Below are 18,871 nucleotides of genomic sequence, written 5' to 3' on the forward strand. Positions count from 1 at the left end.
GTGTGAACAAGGAACTTTCGTTGTGCTTTAACTCAGTCAGTGGGTCAATATTTACTTAGCACTACTGTGACATATCAAGAGTATAGCCCCTGGCAACTAGAAGCTTCTGATTTAAAGGCAGACAAAAATAACGGCAAGACAAAAAAAGAATGTTCAAACTGAGCTGCAGGAAATTCTTTTGCTGCCCAGCCCTTATTCCAGCATAGGGTTTGTCCTGTTGCATCCCATGACTTCCAAACTTCCCTTTTGGCGTCTTCCAGCAGAGATCTACAGCACGGACTCCCTGGTGGTCCCTGGTCTTCTCTGTGGAGAGTGACAGATAAGAAAGGGGGTTGAGGGTCAGCCCTGGTGGCCCAGTGGTTAAGTTTGGTGTGGCTTCGGTGGCCCGGGTTCAGTTCCTGGGCGCAGACCTACACCACTCATCTGTCAGTGGCCATGCTGTGGTGGCAGCTCACATACAAAAAGAGGAAGATTGGCAGTAGATGTTCAGGGTGAATCTTCCTCAGCAAAAAAAAAAAACAAAAAAACCAAAAGAGGGTAGAGAAGCTCCCCCGTACATCCTCCTTGGAGGTAGTGCAAGGGAAAGAAGGTGGGCTTCAGAGTCAGGTCTGGCTCTGTCAAGTAACCTAAGGGTAAGATTTTAGCCTTTCTGGACCTCACTTTCTCATCTGTAAAATGGGGATAATAGTCATTGCCTCATAAGGTGGAAATGATGATTAAGTAAAAAAAAAAAAAATGCACTCCAGATGCTTAGAACCTTACCGGGCATGAAGTAGGTGCTTCCTTGTGCCTCTCTCCTCTTTGTAAACCTCCAGTGGGACCTAGCACTTTTTTCTCTCTGGAAAAAGGCTAAGTTATTTGTTAAGCTGCTCCAGTCAATAGACTAAGAATTATGGTCCTCATAATCAATCGACCTGTTGTTATTAAATTGCCTTGGCCCTGCTGGTTTCTTGAGTTGTCATTTTGCACTATAATTGATTTCCAGTTTTCTTCCCACCCTTTTCTTGCAGATGTCACTGATCTAGGGCACTAGGTGGCGCCATCTTATCAAGTATCAATGTCTTTCACACGTGGCATAACCTGTTCTTTTGACTTGTCTAGCACTAAAAAAAGAATTCTTACTGCATGCATCAGCATAGCCATATATTCCAGCACATCAAAGAAATTCCTTTACTTTTCTGTGTTTCTTTCAGTTATAATAGGGGAGTGTAACGCTTAGAAGTCATCCAGAAGTTCACATGTTTGATTTGTTTCCATGGTTTAGGAGAGCAAGAAAAAACTTGGAGTAGATTCAAAGGGAAGCCATAAATTTGATTGGAATGGGACAATGAAGTATATGAGGAAAGGTCAAATAAATGTGGATTACCTGGTGCTTAGAGAATGCATAGGCAATGTCATGGTGGGCTCTAACGACGGAATGGTAAGCAGCTGCTGTTCTCCACCAAAGGAGAGAATAGAACAAGAAGAAATGGACTTAATGATCGATCACAGGAGAGATCTCAGTTAGTCACAAGGAAGAATTTTTGTAACCAAGAGTGTGTAATATCATAATGAAGAAAATTGTCAAATATTTCTTTACTAATATTAAAAGCAAATTAGGCAAGATCTCAACACGTCCAGTTTGGATTATATGCAGTCCAATGGAAGAAGATGGAGGAATGTTTGCTCCCTTATTATGATGGTTATTTGAAGCCTGACGTGATATAGCCTAAGGTGACGCTCTCTGCAGCCCATGGCACAGGCTAGGACTGGAGATGACTTAACAGCCTTAGCAGTGATTTCAAGTGTCCCATTATTGTGTGTGTGTGTGTGTGTGTATATATATATATTTGTAATATAGAGACCTACAGTGTCACTAGCGTTTCTTCTTGGTTTCTAAAATACTTATATAAAGGCTGGACGAGATGGGGGACAATGACCCCATAAGAAGAGAGAGTCGGGTGTCTTCCTTGACACTTATTTTTGAACCTCTCATTTGATACTTATCATATGATCCTTCAGACTGCAGTTTTGTTTGGTTGTTTGCTATTCCTGATTTATCCCTGTAATGTCCGGTAGGTCAATATGAGGAGGACTAGCTCAAACCATTACATAGTCGTGATTACACACCAAGTCCACAGCAGGATGCCAAGCCATGCTTTACTTTCTCCAGACTCGCCCAACAGTCTATCTAGAGAGTCCACCTTGGATGGGTCTCCTTTCTTCCTCTCCTGTCCCGCAGAACCGTCAGTCCTCCTCCCCCCAGGGTCCAGCTTCATCCTGGAGGAACGGGATATAACTTTTCAGTTCCTTCAGTTCCTCAGGGCAAATCATACATTACACAATAAAACTTTCCATTGCTGATAATGACTGCCCCTTGTTGCTTAACTTAGCTACGTTGCGCTAACAATACTTCATCTTTCCAAAGATCATCTACCAGGAAGGGTAGATATAAAGAGAGAGGGTGTTGTGATGGAAGATTGGGATGAGGTGGAAAAAATCCAGTCCAGCTGTGTTTTTTCCTTGCTGATTAGAAATGTAACGCATGTTCATTGTAGAAAATTTGGAAAAAACACAGACTGGTATAAAAAGAAAACAAAACTATTCTCCATTCTACTACTTATAGATGACTAAAATTAATATTTTGAAATATTTCCTTCTATATAGCTACAGAGATTTGGAAAAATGGAGCCAACTGTTTGTAGTGAGCTGATCTTGAAGATCATTGAAGGGGCTGGGAGGTGAATTCAAGAGCAAGAATGGTAAGTCACGTGCATGAGGATCAGTGGGTGGAGAAAGTCTGTTCTCAGAGAGAAAAGCGAAGCAGGGATTCAGAAAGAAAAAGAAAGACTCTTGACCTCAGAGAGCAGCAGAGACAGCAAGAATGGCCCCTAGGTTTCCTGTGTTTCTCTTCCCTGTCCCCAGGATTAGGCCTCTTGAGCCAAAAGCCTGTCTAGGTTCTGTGAGCAGTTGCCCAGCAGCCTTCAATAATGCAAAAAGTGGATTCTCATTACTTGAAGGCCAAGACTTCTGGCTAGAATAGCCACACACAATAACAGGTATGTAATCATTATTTACTACTGATAACTGCATGGAGAGCGTCCTTTTACGTTCTCTCACTCTCTGTTGTATATAATGCTGATGTGCTGCCCGTGTCCCTCTGAATTCCCTTTAACCTCATTCACTGTGCTTTCACTTCCAACAGCCAGTCCCCATGACTCTTTTTTTTGAGGACTGCCCTCAGGTCGCTGGGACCCACCTTACATGCATGTACAAAGAGCTGGAAGTGCCTGGAAATCTGTGCCCCACGGGAGAGTGACCCTTAGCCAATGACTGATGGGAATGCTAGTATAAAGCTCTAGCACCCTTGGCCTGGGTTGGAACAACTCTGAAGCCTAATGTATTCTCCGGAGTTCCCCTACAGGATCATGCTGAAGCTGTCCTCTGTGGGACTTTGCCTGAGATGGCGCCTGTGGTAGGTAGCTTCCAAAATGGCTCCCAATCATCCCCATCTGGTATTCACACCCTTGTGGAGTCCCCTCTCCTTGAGTGTGGGATAGACACAGTGACTTGCTTTTGACCAACTGAATATGGCAAAGGTGACAGGATGTCACTTCATGATTAGGTTATAAAAGTTATAACTTCTGTCTTGCTAGCAGGCTCTCTATTGCTTTCTCGGCTTTCATGCTTTAGTGAGGTAAGGGCCCTATTAGAGAGGCCCACATGGCAAGGAACTGAGGTCAGCTTCTGGCCAGCAGCCAGCAAGGAACTGAGGCCCTCAGTCCAACAAGCCACATGGAATCAAATGCTGCCAACATCCACTGAGTGAGTGTAGAGGCAGATCCTTCCCAGGGTGAACTCAGTTGACACCACAGACCCTGGGCCAACACCTGGCTTACAGCCTTGTGACAGACCACGAAGCAGAGGACTCAGTGAAGTTGTGCCTGGGTTCCTGATGTAGAAACTGTGAGATAATGAATGTGTGTTGTTTTTCGATGCCAAGTGTTGGGGTAATTTGTTATGCAGCAGTAGATAGCTACTACAGTGCCTTGCTTGGTTTCTTCCTATTCTCTGTCTTGCTCCCACCATTCTCTTACCAGTTATACCAGGGGGCCCTTTCTTAATAAATCACTTGCACATGAATTTTCCTAAGACAGTTGGTCCTAGGCAGCAGATTCTAAGGATGAGATTCTAAAGTTGGATGACTCACTAGCCAGCTGGCAACAGGGACCATCACTGTAACAGGTGGAGTCCTGTAGTGTGGCATATCATGGCCTTGCAAGTACTACCACTTTCCCCTGTGATGAATTGGGATGGGGATATAGATTGAAGGGGACGTTCTGGTTCATGCACTGTCTCTAGTATTCGAGAGATATGAGGAAAATTGTAATTAAAAGGACCATGGGATAATTGGTTGATTTTCGGTGCTTACTGATGCATTGAAGAGAGAAAATGACAAGCTCATTACCAAAATAAAGTGTGGTGTGCAAGTCCGGAGGCCTCCAGTGCAGCAGCCTGAGGGCAGACCATGCTTAAGATGAAGCGCAGGCTCTGAGTGTAAGAGCAGCAGAACTTCAGCGCACACTACATTAGCAGCCTCTGTCATGTGCAAGTCAAGGTCCTGACAGGTCCCTGATACTTGGAATGGGGACTAGTTGGGTACACTAGAGACCTTTGCATTGCTGGGTTCCCCTGAACCCTCTGGGCCTGCAGAAATGGACCATTTCTTCTTGCTAGGGGATAGCAGCACCTTCCCCCTGTCTGAAGACTATGCCGAGGTTGCAACTGAAGGAGATGCTTTGCAAGACAGTAGATGCTATCCTCATGATATGCCCTCACCTCCTTTCCTGGCCATTAGACCAATAATTGTGGTCAAATCTTATCATATTCCTACTGGGGAGGGGCTGGCCCTGCTGGAGGAGAAGGGAGCTGAGCTGCAGGAACTGGCTCCTATATACCAGCACATTAGCCTGGGAATGGGTCTTGAGAGTGATGGCCTGGGAGTGTGGATTGTAGAATTAGATAAGGAGAGAGTCTGTTGCTATGAGTACGCTCTCCTGTGAGTCAGGATTTAATGTTCTGGCAAGGGATCTTGGAGTCCATCTCGATTATGCTGCTGGATGGCTCCTGGAAGCTTGGAAAAAATGATAGCTCACATTAGAGGAGGCGGAAAGGCCAGAACTGCCTTGGCAGAGTGTCAAATAAGGGATCAAAAGTCTCAGAGAAGTGAGCATATGCGTCAGTTGTCAACCTATTATCGCTCGGCTCCAAATCCACTTTTTTTTTGCTCTGCTGTCTGATTTTGGAGCTAGGCATGTAATCATTTCTTTTTCCACCTGGTGCAATATTAGGCTTTATCAATAGAGGGCGCTGGAAGGAGACACCTCAGCAGAGGGGACTGAGGAGCTTCTCTTCCTGGTTTGGTGTGCTGTTTCCTTTACCTTTTCCTCTGATGGTATGGCTGCTAATGGCGGGCAGAGGCCCACTGGTGCTCACTCCCCTACAAGCTGCTGGGGTGCTCCAGCAGGCTGCTTCCTGCGGACCAGCTCCCGCTCATTGAGTAAACCTCCTGTTCAGGGTGGGAGGGTGCGCTGATAATTAGAATGGTTTGCCCCCAGGGTTCTCCAGCAGAGGCCAAGTGATCATGGTGTAATTACGAATGAAAAGGATAGGCATTCTGCTAGAATATTGCTTCATCTACATAGCAGAAAACGACAACAGCAGCAACAAAACAAACTCCAGATCTGGTGGCCACCAACCTGATTTGAGTTGCCACAATGGAGAGTCATGTCATTCACCCATTTTCCAGACCTAAGCCAGCTCACAGACTCAGAGTCCCTTGATTGAAGAGAAGCTGGGTCCCCTTGGGAAGGACCTTGCAATGTTGCCACAAGTGTATACTGTAAATCTTCCCCCAAGCCTTCCCTAATGGGGCTAGTGGCCGTTTACTAGAGTGACTATGCACTGAGGAAAAGGCAATGTCTAGACCCTTTGGGTATTACTAGATACTGGCTTTATATTGATACTAATTTTTGGGGAAGTAAAATGCTATTGAGGCCCAGCAGCTAATGTGGGGACCTCAGTAGTCAGGTGATAAATGGAAACAACTCAATTCTAACTTGCAATGGCCCCAATTGATCCATGGACCCTTCCCGTGGTTATTTTCCCAGTTTCTGAATGCAGTAGTGGAATATACACAATTGGTAACTGGCAGAATACCTACACTGGCTCTATGACTCATGGGGTAAGTGCCATTATGATAGGCAGGGCTAAATAGAAGCTTCTGGAACTTCCCCTCCCTACCAAGGTAGTAAACTAGAAGCAATACTGCATCTATGAATGAGTTACAGATATTACTGCCACCACCAAAGACTTAAACGATGCAGGTTGGTGATACCCATCACATTCCCATTTTACTCACCTGTTTTACCTGTGCAGCTGTGGCTAGATCTTAGGGAATGACTGAGACTATTGTAATCTTAATCAGGAAATGGCTCAGACTGCAGCTTCCGCCTCAGATACAGAATCTTTACTGGAGCAAATCAACACAGCCCTCGGTACTTGGTATGCAGCTATAGACCTAGCTAATGCTCTTCTCTCCATACCAATTTGTACAGACCACCAGAGGCAGTTTGCTCTGACCTGGAAAGGCCAACAGTACACCTTTGCTTTTCTAGGCCACTCACTGACAGCCAAACCATCCTTAACTGTCTAGGAATCCATGTATATCTTTACCTTGGACAACTTTACTTTTCACGTAAACTGGATGACCAGGTGCTCCGCCCAAGACTCTTCTCCTTGGTCTTGAGAGGAGGCATGTGGATGCACCTATAAGAGTGGGCAAAAAGTGTCAGCATCTTTTTTATTGCATATTAATGCTCACTAGAGAGCATCTGCTGCAGAAGAGACACCCGGGCACCTTTGTCCTCAGGCACCCAGTATTTGTATAAGGGCCCTATAAATGGAGTAGTCATGGTGCCAGACATAGAGGTGATACAGAGGTGATCTAGCTGCTGCCACTGCTTAATATTTGATCTTTCAGCAGCAGAGACTGAGTCTGAGCCCTCAGTGGTAAATAACTTGAGGAGACCAAGCAGATACTTGCTCACAAGTTGATTCTATCAGCCACCTTCACCCTAGGAAGGGCAACAATTTGTCTTAACTGGAATCAAAATGTATTCTAGGCATGGATTTGCCTTTCCTGACTTCAGCTCCTCAGCCAGTACCACTATCTAGGGTCCCAAGTAGTGTCTGATCTATCTCTTATCTGAGGGCTTACAGAGTTTCTAATTTACTAACATTGGATCCTACACATCACCCTGACCAAGGTATACTCACTTTACGTTAAGGAGGTTTGATAATGGACATGTGATCATAGAGTCACCATATTTACCATATATTGTACAGCACCCTAAGGGGCTGAACAGCATTGGAATAGCTTCTTGAAGGTGTGGCTAAAGGGTCACCTTGAAGATGAAAATCTACAAGGTTGCAAGACCGTCCTTCAAAGTGCAGTATTTCTTTTGAGTCAATGGCCATTATGTGGTTTTGTGAAGAACACGAGTCTGGTTTTAAGGGATGGAAGAAAGAGTGGTCCTGCTCACTATCAATCCCAGGGACTTGCCTGAGGGACTATGTGCTTCTTGTTCTTGCAATTTTAGGTTTTGGAGTTCTAGAGATTCTGCTTCCCAGTGGGGATACTTGGCGTCAGGGGTCTCAGTCAGAGTCCTACTAAGCCTAGGACTATGCTTGTACCTTGTCATTTTACACTTCTTCTTTTTTTTTTTTTTGTGAGGAAGACTGGCTCTGAGCTAACATCCATTGACAATCCTCCTCTTTTTGCTGAGGAAGATTAGCCCTGAGCTAACATCTGTGTCCATCTTCCTCTATTTTGTATATGGAATGCTGTCACAGCATGGCCTGATGAGTGGTGTGTAGGTCCACCCCCGGCATCCAAACCTGCAAACCCTGGGCTGCCGAAGTGGAGCACGTGAACTTAGCCACTAAGCCATTGGGCTGGCCCTGTCGTATTACACTTCTTATGCCATTAGATTAGCAGGCTAAGAAAGGAGTTATCTTGGCAGGGGTAATTGACCCTGATCAGCATGAGGAGATAGGGTAGCTGCTCCAAAATGAAGAAAGAGAAGAGTATGTTTAGAGCTCAGGAGATCCACTGGCATGTCTCTTGGTGCTCTCATGTGAAAAAAGAATTACAGCTACCGTGGCCTGATAGGGGCAATGTAGCCATGGGCTCAGACCCCTCAGGGATGAAGGTCTAGGTCACCCACCAGGCAAGCAACCTAGACCAGCAGAAGTGCTATCCAAAGGAAGAGGATCTATAATCGGTGGTATAAAATCTAGAAGAGGTGGTATCAGTTACAGCCTCAGGACCAACTGCAGCAGGTAGGGACTATGGCTTGTCCTATTAACTTCCTCCTATAAAGAGATTCTAACTAATGATAAGAATTATCATAATTTATAGAGCGCATATATTCTTGGCACTGTTCTAGGTGCTTCAATTTGTAAACGTACTTTATTTTCACAAGACCCTATGAAGTTGGTAGTATTATTATGATAGTTTTACAGATGAAGAAACTGAGACCTAAGTTGAAGTAACTAAGTGACCGAGAGTCGAGGAGGATTTGGATGATGGAATAACTTTTGCATGGCATAATCAAGAAAAAATTCCTTGATAGGCTTTTGGTTCTTTGCTTCAAGGTGGGTTGAATGAATAGCAGATTTGGGGGTAGGGTGGATGCAAAGAGGAGAGGTGTTCCAGGGGGAAAGAAGGGAATAAACAGGTGCATGCAGAGAACAAACAGAGATGAATGCTTGGTGAGTAATAGATACATGAGTTTGGCCAGAGGACAAGACTGGTAATGGGAAGGAATGAGAGGTAAAATTTTACAAGTAGAGCTGGGGGCCAGCCTGGTGGCATAGCAGTTAAGTTCACGTGCACCGCTTTGGTGGCCTGGGGTTCCTGGGTTCGGAACCCCGGGCACGGACCTACGCACCGCTTATCAAGCCATGCTGTGGCGGCGTCCCGTATAAAGTAGAGGAAGACAGGTATGGATGTTAGCCCAGGGTCAATCTTCCTCACCAAAAAGAGGAGGATTGGCAACGGATATTAGCTCAGGGCTAATCTTCCTCACACACACACACAAAAAGTAGAACTGGGCCATACTAGGTAGAGTTCTGAAGCCAAGTTAAAAACTTTGGATTTTATTTTTGGCAGTCATGAAGAATGATTGAGGGCTTTTAAGGACATATGTGGCATCATCAAAGAGCTCTCTAGAAGAGTGGTTTCCAAATGCCGGGTGATAAACAGGTCCCAGTTTGGCTGCCTAAGAATTGTTTTAGGACATTTTAATAATACAGACCCCTGGGACGTGGCTCGGGAATTCACCAAACATATGTCTCTACTGACTGTCTTTCCCCTTTTTCCTTCTTCCTGACAGCTTGGTTCTGTTTCCACTTTTAAGTTCCCCTTTCTTGCTCCCTCACATTTATTTTCGACATCAGCTAATTGTGACTTCTGGCTCACGTACCTATTTTGTCTGAGGTTACTCAACTCAGTCCTCAAGTGTTTGGCAACCTTAGTTTTTTCCTTTTTGAGATCTTGTTAATAAGACTCATGTAGATCACTCTTTTCTCTTTGGGGTCCAAAAATGAACTGAAACCTGATAATTTTTTAAAAGACAATTTTCGTATTTCTCTTTTGCCTTCTCTTTTCCAAGCTAAATAGTATCTGTCCTTTTAATGGTTCCAATTATGTCATGGTGTCAGACCTTCAATATTCTGTCAGGTTCTAGTTTGCCTGTGTCCTCTTAGACTGTAGCACCCAGAAGGGCGCCTAGATATGCTGATCCACACAGACTAGAGTGAGACCATTTCCTCTTCTCCCCCCATGCCCAACCGGACACCAGATTTCATAGCTTAGGTGCATTCATAGCCTAGCAGCTCCATCACTCTCCTGCTTCTTATAAAGCTTGTGGCCACTAAAGTTGCTAAGACTTTTTCATTCTAGCTCCTTGTCGTATCTTTTCATCCACTGTACATGTAGTTAGTTCCTAGAGAGTCATTAAGGACCTGAACTCACTGCTTTAGCAGACTTATTATCCCATCTAGATTTCTTGTGACGGGCAATATAGTGTAATATTGGCACAGTTGTGACTCCATCTTTTTCTCTCATTTTTCAAAAATGACACAAACCAGTATTTGCTTTTATTTTTTTTATGTGCTAGATTTGGTTATATCCCTTCATTTTTCCATAAGACTAAAAAGCACACTGTTTTGTTTGTATGTTTTGTCATCAGTCACAAAGAACAAGAACTTTCAAAATGGAGTTTGGTTTTAGTCCTTTAACTGGCAGAGATGTGCCCTGGTCACTGGTTTTTTAGATTGGTGGACACAGAAAAGAAAATTGATACTGAGGACATGGGTAAAATGTGATCATGTATTTTTTTTGAAAACTTAAGATACAATGCACATATCATAAAATTCATCCTTCAAAGTGTATAAATTCAGTGGTTTTTAGTATATTCACAAGGTTGTGAAACCATTACCACTATCTAATTCCAGAACATTTTCATTACCCCAAAGAAACTTTGTACCTGTTAGCAGTCACTCTGCATCCCCCGTGTCCCCAGCCCCATTGGGATTCCTGACTTGCTGCCATTACCTACGTGTGGGGATTTGAGCCTTCCGTTCTGAGAACTGACTGGCACGTGTTGTTGTTTTTTTTTTTTTCGCATCCTAAACTGTGCAGGGGAGAAGCTCGCATTTACAGAGTCCCAACATGTCATCTATTAAATTATACTGGATTGTTAGGAGGAAATGAACTCATTTTTGACGGAAAGGGGCTTTTGCTCAACATCATCTCCCCTGCCTGAGATTCAGTTTCTTCAATATTCATGCTTCTCTTTCCAGTCAAATGCCCATTCTCTTTAAAGAAAAGAAAGAAGCAAAATAGAAGTTGAGCAGTTCTGTTTTCTCTATGATCTGTTAACAGTATTTGTTGTACCGTAATCTCTACTCAGCAGACTTACATCTTCCTTGTTCCTGCCCCAACAAAATCACAAAAACTATTTTCCTCACTGTCTTTAGCAACACCTGTATGTTCTGGGCTTCAGCCTTCCTGACACAATTCCCTTTGGTTTGTGCCAACTTTTGCATTTAATCTTGGTTGTGTGTTCCTTGACCCCATCTGTGGTATGTGTATCCTAAATCTGAGTTTGCTAGGACACTTTCTGTGTAGCCACATAAGTTCTTGCTCTCTTTTCTTCTTCCTAGGGATAATTTCTAGAAGCTAGTTCAGAATTTTATTTTTAAAAGCCCCATCCTTTCTGTATAATCTTCCAGTGTAGAACCACAGACTGTGGACCCATAGCTATGTTTTCTTTCTGCCATACAGTGAGAGGGCTTCCCTCCGACCATACCAGCTCGCCCTTCCCTAACGGTCATCACTCCAGGATGACAAAGTCCCTTTGTTCCCCAAAGTTCCTGTCACTTCATCCTCACCAAACAGTTCTCCTGTGTTGGTCCAGAAGAGTAATTCCCCTCATTATTTCCTCCACCTCTGAGAGAACATACTGTCAGGCTGAATTTGTCAGATGCACTTTCATAAATGAGCAAGGACATTGACTTTATAAGACCTTTATAGTATGTGATCATTTGTTCTTTTTTAAACATTCATGAAGTACAATTTGCAGAAATCCACCTGAGAGCAGGGAGGAAAGGAAGGGAGAGAAGCTTGTATCTCTGATGGAAAACATGGCCTCATAGGCACCTAGTGTATGACTTTGGGCAAATTACTTATCCTTTCTAAGTTTTGGTTTCCTCATTCGTAAAATAAGAATAAGAATAACAATATCCAGGTCATAGAATTTGTCATAGATTAAAGATGGCTGCAAATTTTTTGGACTCTTCTCCCATTGAGAGGTAAGTCTATGTCTCTGCTCCTTAAATCTGGCTCTATGATTGCTTGACCAATAGAATATGGGAGAAGCGACAATGTACCTGTTTCCGGCATAAGAGACTAGTAGCTTCTACTTCCCTTCCTGGGAAAAGTTTCTAGAGGTCTTGAGCCACCAGGTAAGAATTCCAAATACCCTGAGACCACCATGCTGGAGTCTCAGTATGAGATAGTCCTAGCTGAGCCCAGCAGCTATAGCCTTCCAGCTATCCCCACCAAGATGACAGACATGTGAATGAAGCCATCTTGGACCCTCCAACCAGCCCATCCATTAGCTCAATACCGCCAAGTGACTCACTGACTGCATTTGATGCCATGGGGAACAAAGGAATTGTCCAACTGAGTCTTGATCCAATTCTTAACCCACAGAATCATGAGATATAATGATTGTTTTAAGCTATTCAGTATGCAGCAATAGAAGACTGGAACAGAGTTTGGTACCTGGAAGTGTGGTGCTGCTCTAATAAAACCCTAAAACCTGTGGCTTTGGGACTGGGCAGTAGGCAGAAGCTGAAACGCCTTAGGGAGCCTGTTGGTGAAAGCTGGAAGGCCATTGAAGAGACTACTGGTAAAGCCTGGAAGGACTGGTTTTGGAGCCTGGAAAAAATGTGACCCTTGTTGTGTAATGGAGGAAGAAAGCTTGAGAGCACTGTGGTTTGCAGTAATGTGGAAAATAGAACATAAACCTGACAAACTAGTGGATTTGGCTAAAGAGACTTCCTGGCAGAATGTTGAAGATGCCAATTGGTTTCTTTGAGGCACTTATGATAAGGTGTGGATAGAAAGATATAAGATAAAAAAAAAGAAAAAAGAAATTTTGCAGTGTTCAAATAATTTTTTTTTTTTTTTGTGAGGAAGATCAGCCCTGAGCTAACATCCATGCTAATCCTCCTCTTTTTGCTGAGGAAGACTGGCTCTGAGCTAACATCTATCAAATAATTTTTAAAGGACCTATAAAAGACCCAGGACTTAATGGGTTTGAAAATAAAACTCTCTCATTTCCAGCCTCTCCATCGGCGAAAGGCTTTTGAACTAAAAAATGACATCAAGCTAAGGTCATATCAAAGGTATGGCTGTAAGACCCTTTGTTAATATTCTGGGAAGATTTAAGGGCATGTCTAGAACTAGACAAAAAGCTTCTAAGTGTCCCATAGCACTGTGATTCATCCCAAGGCAGAGAGGGACCTGTCTCAAAGAGATTTGTGGGCATGGCTTTCATTTAATGACGTGAATCCCAATAAGATTAATAGAAACCCCACAAAGTTAAGAGGAAGACAAGCCCTGAGCTAACATCCGATGCCAATCCTCCTGTTTTTTTTGCTGAGGAAGACTGGCCCTGGACTAACACCCGTGCCCATCTTCCTCTACTTTATATGGGACGCCGCCACAGCATGGCTTAACAAGCAGGGCGTCTGTGCGCGCCCGGGATCCGAACCGGCAAACCCCGGGCCGCCGCAGTGGAGTGCGTGCAGTTAACTCCTTGTGCCACCGGCCTCGGCCCCCAACCCCACAAAGTTTTTAAGAGAATTGAATAGATAGAAGCACCATCAACTTTGACTGAAAGGGACAAAGATAACTCAAAATAAAAAGAGCCCTTGGGGGTCTTCAATTCCAATGGACAAGAAGCAGTTTAAGAAGTCTCCTAAGCTACAACCACAGGTCAGTTCTCATGAAAAAGGAAAGGTGATTTAGAGGGTAGAACTAAGAGATGTGGAGAATAAATCCCAGGGAACATGATGGACCCTAATCCAGGAGCTAGTGGTGTTTGACCAGGTGCATTTCAGAGTTACCATGGACCAGTAAATGCTATGCCCCCTGTTCTTTCTCTTTTTGAATGGGAGTGTCTATTGCTGTTACTCTACGCCTGTCTCATTATCGTATGTTTTGTGTGTGTATGTGTGCGTGTGACTGTGTGTGTATGTGTGCGTGTGATTGCATGTGTACGGGCCAGGCAGCTTGTCTTCCTACAGAGCTTCAGATTGAGGGGAACTTCACCTGGGGGTCTCATCCCCACCTGGACCTCACTTAGATGATGAGATCCCAGACTTTGAGCTGATTGAGTCTTTTAGGGACCTTGCAGAGGTGTGAGTGTATTTTGCACACGGGAAGAATGTAAATAACTTGTGATCAGAGGGTAATTTGTGGTAGATTAAATATGGTGACAAATTATTTGACACTCCTTCCCTCAGGAGGTGGAATGTAGGTCCCTGCCCCATGAATCTGGTGGACCCTGTGACTGCTTCACACATAAAGTATGGCTGAACTGATATTGCGTCAGTTTCCAGACTCAGGCCTTAAGAGACTAGCAGCTTCCGCCTTTGGATCACTCCTTTTAGGAGCCCTGAGCGACCATGTAAGAAGTGCAAATATCCTGAAACTGTCATGCTGAAGAGGCCATGTATAGGCGTTCCTGTCAACAGTCTCAGCTGAGCCAAGCCTTCCAGCCATCCCTACCAAGGCATGTCAGAGGCCATCTTGGACCTTCCAGATGAGCCCATCTACCAGTTGCCTACCACTTAGGAACCTCAGTTCATGCTGTGTGGAGGAGAAGAATCATCTGGCTGAGCCCTGGCTGAGTTCCTGACCCATGAAATTGTGAGATATAATAAAATAGTCATTATTTAGAGATGTTAAGTATTGGGGTGGTTTGTTACCTGGCGATAGGTAAGTGGACCAGAGTTGTGAGGATTAAGTGAGATTATAAGGCACTAAACACAGTGCCTGGAACACAGCAAGTACTCAATATATGTTCGCTCTTATCAATGTTATTCTGATTCTCATTCTTCCTTCCAAACCATGTCCTTTACACCAAGGACCGTGTCCAGCATTCATCTTTCAACAAGGATTTATTGAATGCCTAATCTGCATATCACTTTGAGCTGGGTGCTGCCATATCACAGCTGGCTGTGATGGACCACGTCCTTGAAGATTGAGCTCTGAATGCACATTCTTTGGGACGCTGTTTTTAAGTCACCCTACCTGGTTCAGTCAGTTCTCTGTGGCAGTCCTTTTTGCTTTCTATGCACACAATTTGCACTGTATTAATTTACATTGGTGGATATGTTGCTTTATAGGTGATGTACAGATATTTCGTGTACTTGTGGCTTGTCATCCCAATAAGAGTGTCAACATCTTGAGGGCTGGGGTCTTGAATTCAGGGTCCTTTGTCTTCCCTCACAGGGCCTTTAGTGGGGCCAAGTGCCTGAAAATATTTGGATAATTTGGAATTCTCAATAAAAGTTCCTGGAATTCTGGAGCAACTTATGTAAACCTGAAGGGAAAGAAATATCCTATCTTTTGTGAAATTCCTGATTATCTGAGATGAATCCTTAAAGAAGACCATGGAGACCAGAGATCTGGCCTTGAATATGTTCCTCTTTTCATATATTCTCTATGTTGTTTCTTTAGAACCGAGGCTTCTTTAGGATGGTAGAAACTTCTTTTGTGAATTTCAGTAAAGGCATTTTTGGCTGGCCCACTTGGGGACTAGATGTTGCTAGAGTAGTGTAGACAACACTTCCACTCTGGCTTGTCCCTTTCCATCCGGTGGTGTACAAGGGCTTTGTTATTTTGCAGGAAGAGAGGGATTTTTGATTGGAGGTAGGGACCAGGAATCAAGGCCACAGAATAGGGAAGGAATAGTATGAGTGTTCACCCTTCCAGCCCTCTGCACTGTGTTTGAGTCCCTATGGTTAGAGAAGTGAAGGTCTTAAACGGATGGGACTCATTAGAGACTTGGAAACATTCCATGCAAGTGAAAGGAGCTGCTTAAGAGAGACTTTGCCAAACTCTGGGCACAAGCAGAGGTGCCTCAGGCTCCAGGGGACAAAGTGTGGCGCAGAGTGTGGCAGGAAGCTATTCTCCTTGCCTCTGCCCAGAACCTGGCAATATTCCGACACACTTCCCCTGATGGGAAGCAAGCATCATCAGGCTCAGGCCATCGTGCTTTTCTAATATCTAAAGGATATAGAACTTTGAAGTCATGCGCTGTTGAGCCCTGGAGACGCGGGAACACCTTTGTTGTGACTAGCTTTCACTGGGATACATTATCTCTTGATTCAGAAAATATGAGCTATTGTTGGAAATGGAACCTGAATTTTGGTTAAGACGTTTCTTTTTTCTTACTAAAATGTATGATTATTATCATTAACGTAATTTTATATTGTTTAGAACTGTGGTCTTTATGGGTTTATATTGGAAACAGCTTGGTGGATGCAGGATGTTTTTAGTCATTAAAGGATAGACCATTGTTTATTGAATGGACTGTCGGTTCCATTCATACCTGGCCTTCATCTCAACAGCAGGGCACACAATTCATTGGTGTGACTCTTAGAAGTGAGATCAAGTGATCCCATATCCGCTGTCAGCTCTAAACCCCACCTAAAATGTCTTTTAGTGCACAGTAAATATAACTGATGAGAGTCTCAATGCTGTAATTTAGAAGAGCTAGATTTAACACAAAATCTGTTGTTTTACAAGCCAGTAATCTCTTTCATGGAAATTTAGAGCAAGCCAGGGCAGGAACAAGGGTAGGGAAGATTGGAAAGTTAAAAAGAAAACACTTACCTGAATCACACAGTTAGCAAATTGCAAGAAAATGCTGGTTGAACTTTCCCCATCACTAGAAAGAAAAATAAATAATCAAAATTAACATAAAGACACGAAGAGCTAATTTTCAATTTCAATTCGTCTTTCTGAATGATGCTTCTTTGGTCTTTTATGAAGGATAAATTACATTTGAAATGAAATCTTTTAAATGAGTTATCTTTTGGGTCGTTACTTTGCACACCGTTAAATGCATTTTACTGATTTGTGGGGGGTGGGGTAGAAAGATGAATTCTGAATAAGTTGAGAGGAAAATAATTTCAGGAGGTAATGGATGAACTTGCTCTGGAAGATTAATCAGGGCAGCGGCAAGAGAGTGCCACATGCATAACGGGAGTAGAACTAAGTATCTGATTGTAATTAAAACTTTAGGTTTCTAATGGCTGCATGAAAGATATTTTAATAAACGTGAAATGCACTTTCTAAATGGCACGCTAACTTTTAATGACTTGGGTGTTTTGTTTGATTAGTAACCTGGACTGTTAAATTAAAGCCAACTGCAAGTGCATGATAAAATATTGATGGTTTCAGGCAAGTGGATTGGGGGAGTTATGCTTGATAGGTTTTTTGTATCATTAAGGATTTTAACTAGTGGAAAATATATATTGCTGGTGCTTAAAGATAGTTAAAGAGGATCTTCTTGTTTATATGACCTCGTTTTAATTTTATAGTAATAATAAGGGGGAAATCTGAATTATTCACAGATGGTTGGTCAAGACAGGTCACTTAATTAAAAAAGTGTTATTTTAATTACACCTGTTTCACATTCCTGGAATAGGAAATTAAATATTTTGAAGCATTTGATTGTTTCTGTTTCACAGAGTACCTGGACTTCTGCTGACTCTGATGAAGACCTGAGATAGTTATGTGTAAGGCTTTCATTTCTTGTTAGGAGGGAGTTTTGCTTTAAGAAACAAGATTTTAAAAATAATTTTTTCATTGATAGTTTTAGAAATAATAAAAGAAGGCATATAATTTTATGGATATATGCACACATATATATATATGGAGAGAGAGAGTATATTCTTGTATATGCAGGACAATTTCTAGAAGGATATGTAAGAAAATATGAGGTGTGGTTATTTCTAGGGAGTTGAGCTGGGAGTCGAAAGAGTGAGAGATTTTATTTCTTTCTTTATTCTTTTTGGGAAATAGAATATGTTTTACAATGAGAATGCCTTAGTTTTACAAAAAATTTTCCCTTTGAAACCCAGATTTATTTTTTAACAACTCAATTTTTCCTTTTCATGTCTCTGTCCCCGTAATTGAATTTTCTTGATTCTGACAGATGATGTGGTTACTTTTAAGCAGCTTTTTTCATTGGATCAAGTAAGTTCCCTTCCTTCCTTCTGTCCCTCCAACCATTCATCCACCCTCAGATATTTAGTGTTTAATGTCTCTGACTGCTTTTTATAGCCTAAATAAAAGTACCTCTTTGAAGGAGAGACCCCAGCAGCATTCTCAAGGTAGCTTTCCCTCTGATGGGACTTTGGGTGAGTGAAGAAAGAAAAAAGGTGAAACTTTGAGAAGATGGAGGAATTTTGCACAGGATGTTAGAACAATGATTCAGGGTGGCCTGGCTCTGTGTATCTAGATAGTCCCTCACATAGAAGGAAAACACTAGTGTCTTCTCAGTTAATGAGAGACTTGCACAGTGCCGGAAGGACACCTTGAGGAGTAGTCGTGGACAAACCTCCTCATAAAGGAAAGAGCCAGTTATTCCCAGGGTTCTGACCTTTGGGTGCCTCAGAAATGTAGCTGGTGTGAGGTTGAAAAGGCACAGGGAGATTCTTGGACAGTCCTTGAATCACACACACACACACACACACACACACACGGTCACTCTTTTGTCCTGTTGCTTGTTCCTCAAATGATTGAACCTCAAGAGAATGAAAGATATAAAACTCGTTCATGTTTTGCCACTTACTTGTTGTATTGCTCTGAATTTCTAGTCTCTGTACCTTTCTGGCCTCTTGAGTATGGAATGAAGATATTTATACTATATCACAGTTGTTTAGACTAATAAACTAATCTTCAACTACTATATTAAAGTGTAGTAAATTTTTTTTTGCTGTTTCTAAGGAATTGTGGTTGTTTGGATTTATTTTTGAGATAGCTAATTTTCACATTAATACATGATAGTAGTAACAATAACAGCTACAATTTACTGAGTACTCACTGTGGTATGTGGATTTACATACATTATCTCATTTAATTTCTTTTGCAACCCTGTGGAGTAGGCTAAATTTTACAGGTGAAGAAACTGAGGCTCAGAGAAACTAAGCAACTTGTTAGTAAATGACAGAGGCAGAG

At 42.8% G+C, this 18,871-nt stretch overlaps 1 long non-coding RNA gene across 1 annotated transcript; it reads left to right on the plus strand.

Moving 5' to 3' along the window:
* The first annotated feature begins 2,424 nt into the window (after nt 1–2,424).
* LOC147917435 (uncharacterized) lies at nt 2,425–18,542 on the plus strand. The gene is made up of 4 exons (XR_015549711.1): nt 2,425–2,741; nt 2,905–3,038; nt 3,185–3,454; nt 14,143–18,542. It is a non-coding gene; the product is annotated as an uncharacterized LOC147917435 (long non-coding RNA).
* The last annotated feature ends 329 nt before the right edge of the window (nt 18,543–18,871 follow it).

Source organism: Ceratotherium simum, chromosome 3 (genome assembly GCF_057802395.1).
Source record: "Ceratotherium simum simum isolate JZ-2026a chromosome 3, ASM5780239v1, whole genome shotgun sequence".
Classification (NCBI taxonomy): Eukaryota; Metazoa; Chordata; class Mammalia; order Perissodactyla; family Rhinocerotidae; genus Ceratotherium; species Ceratotherium simum.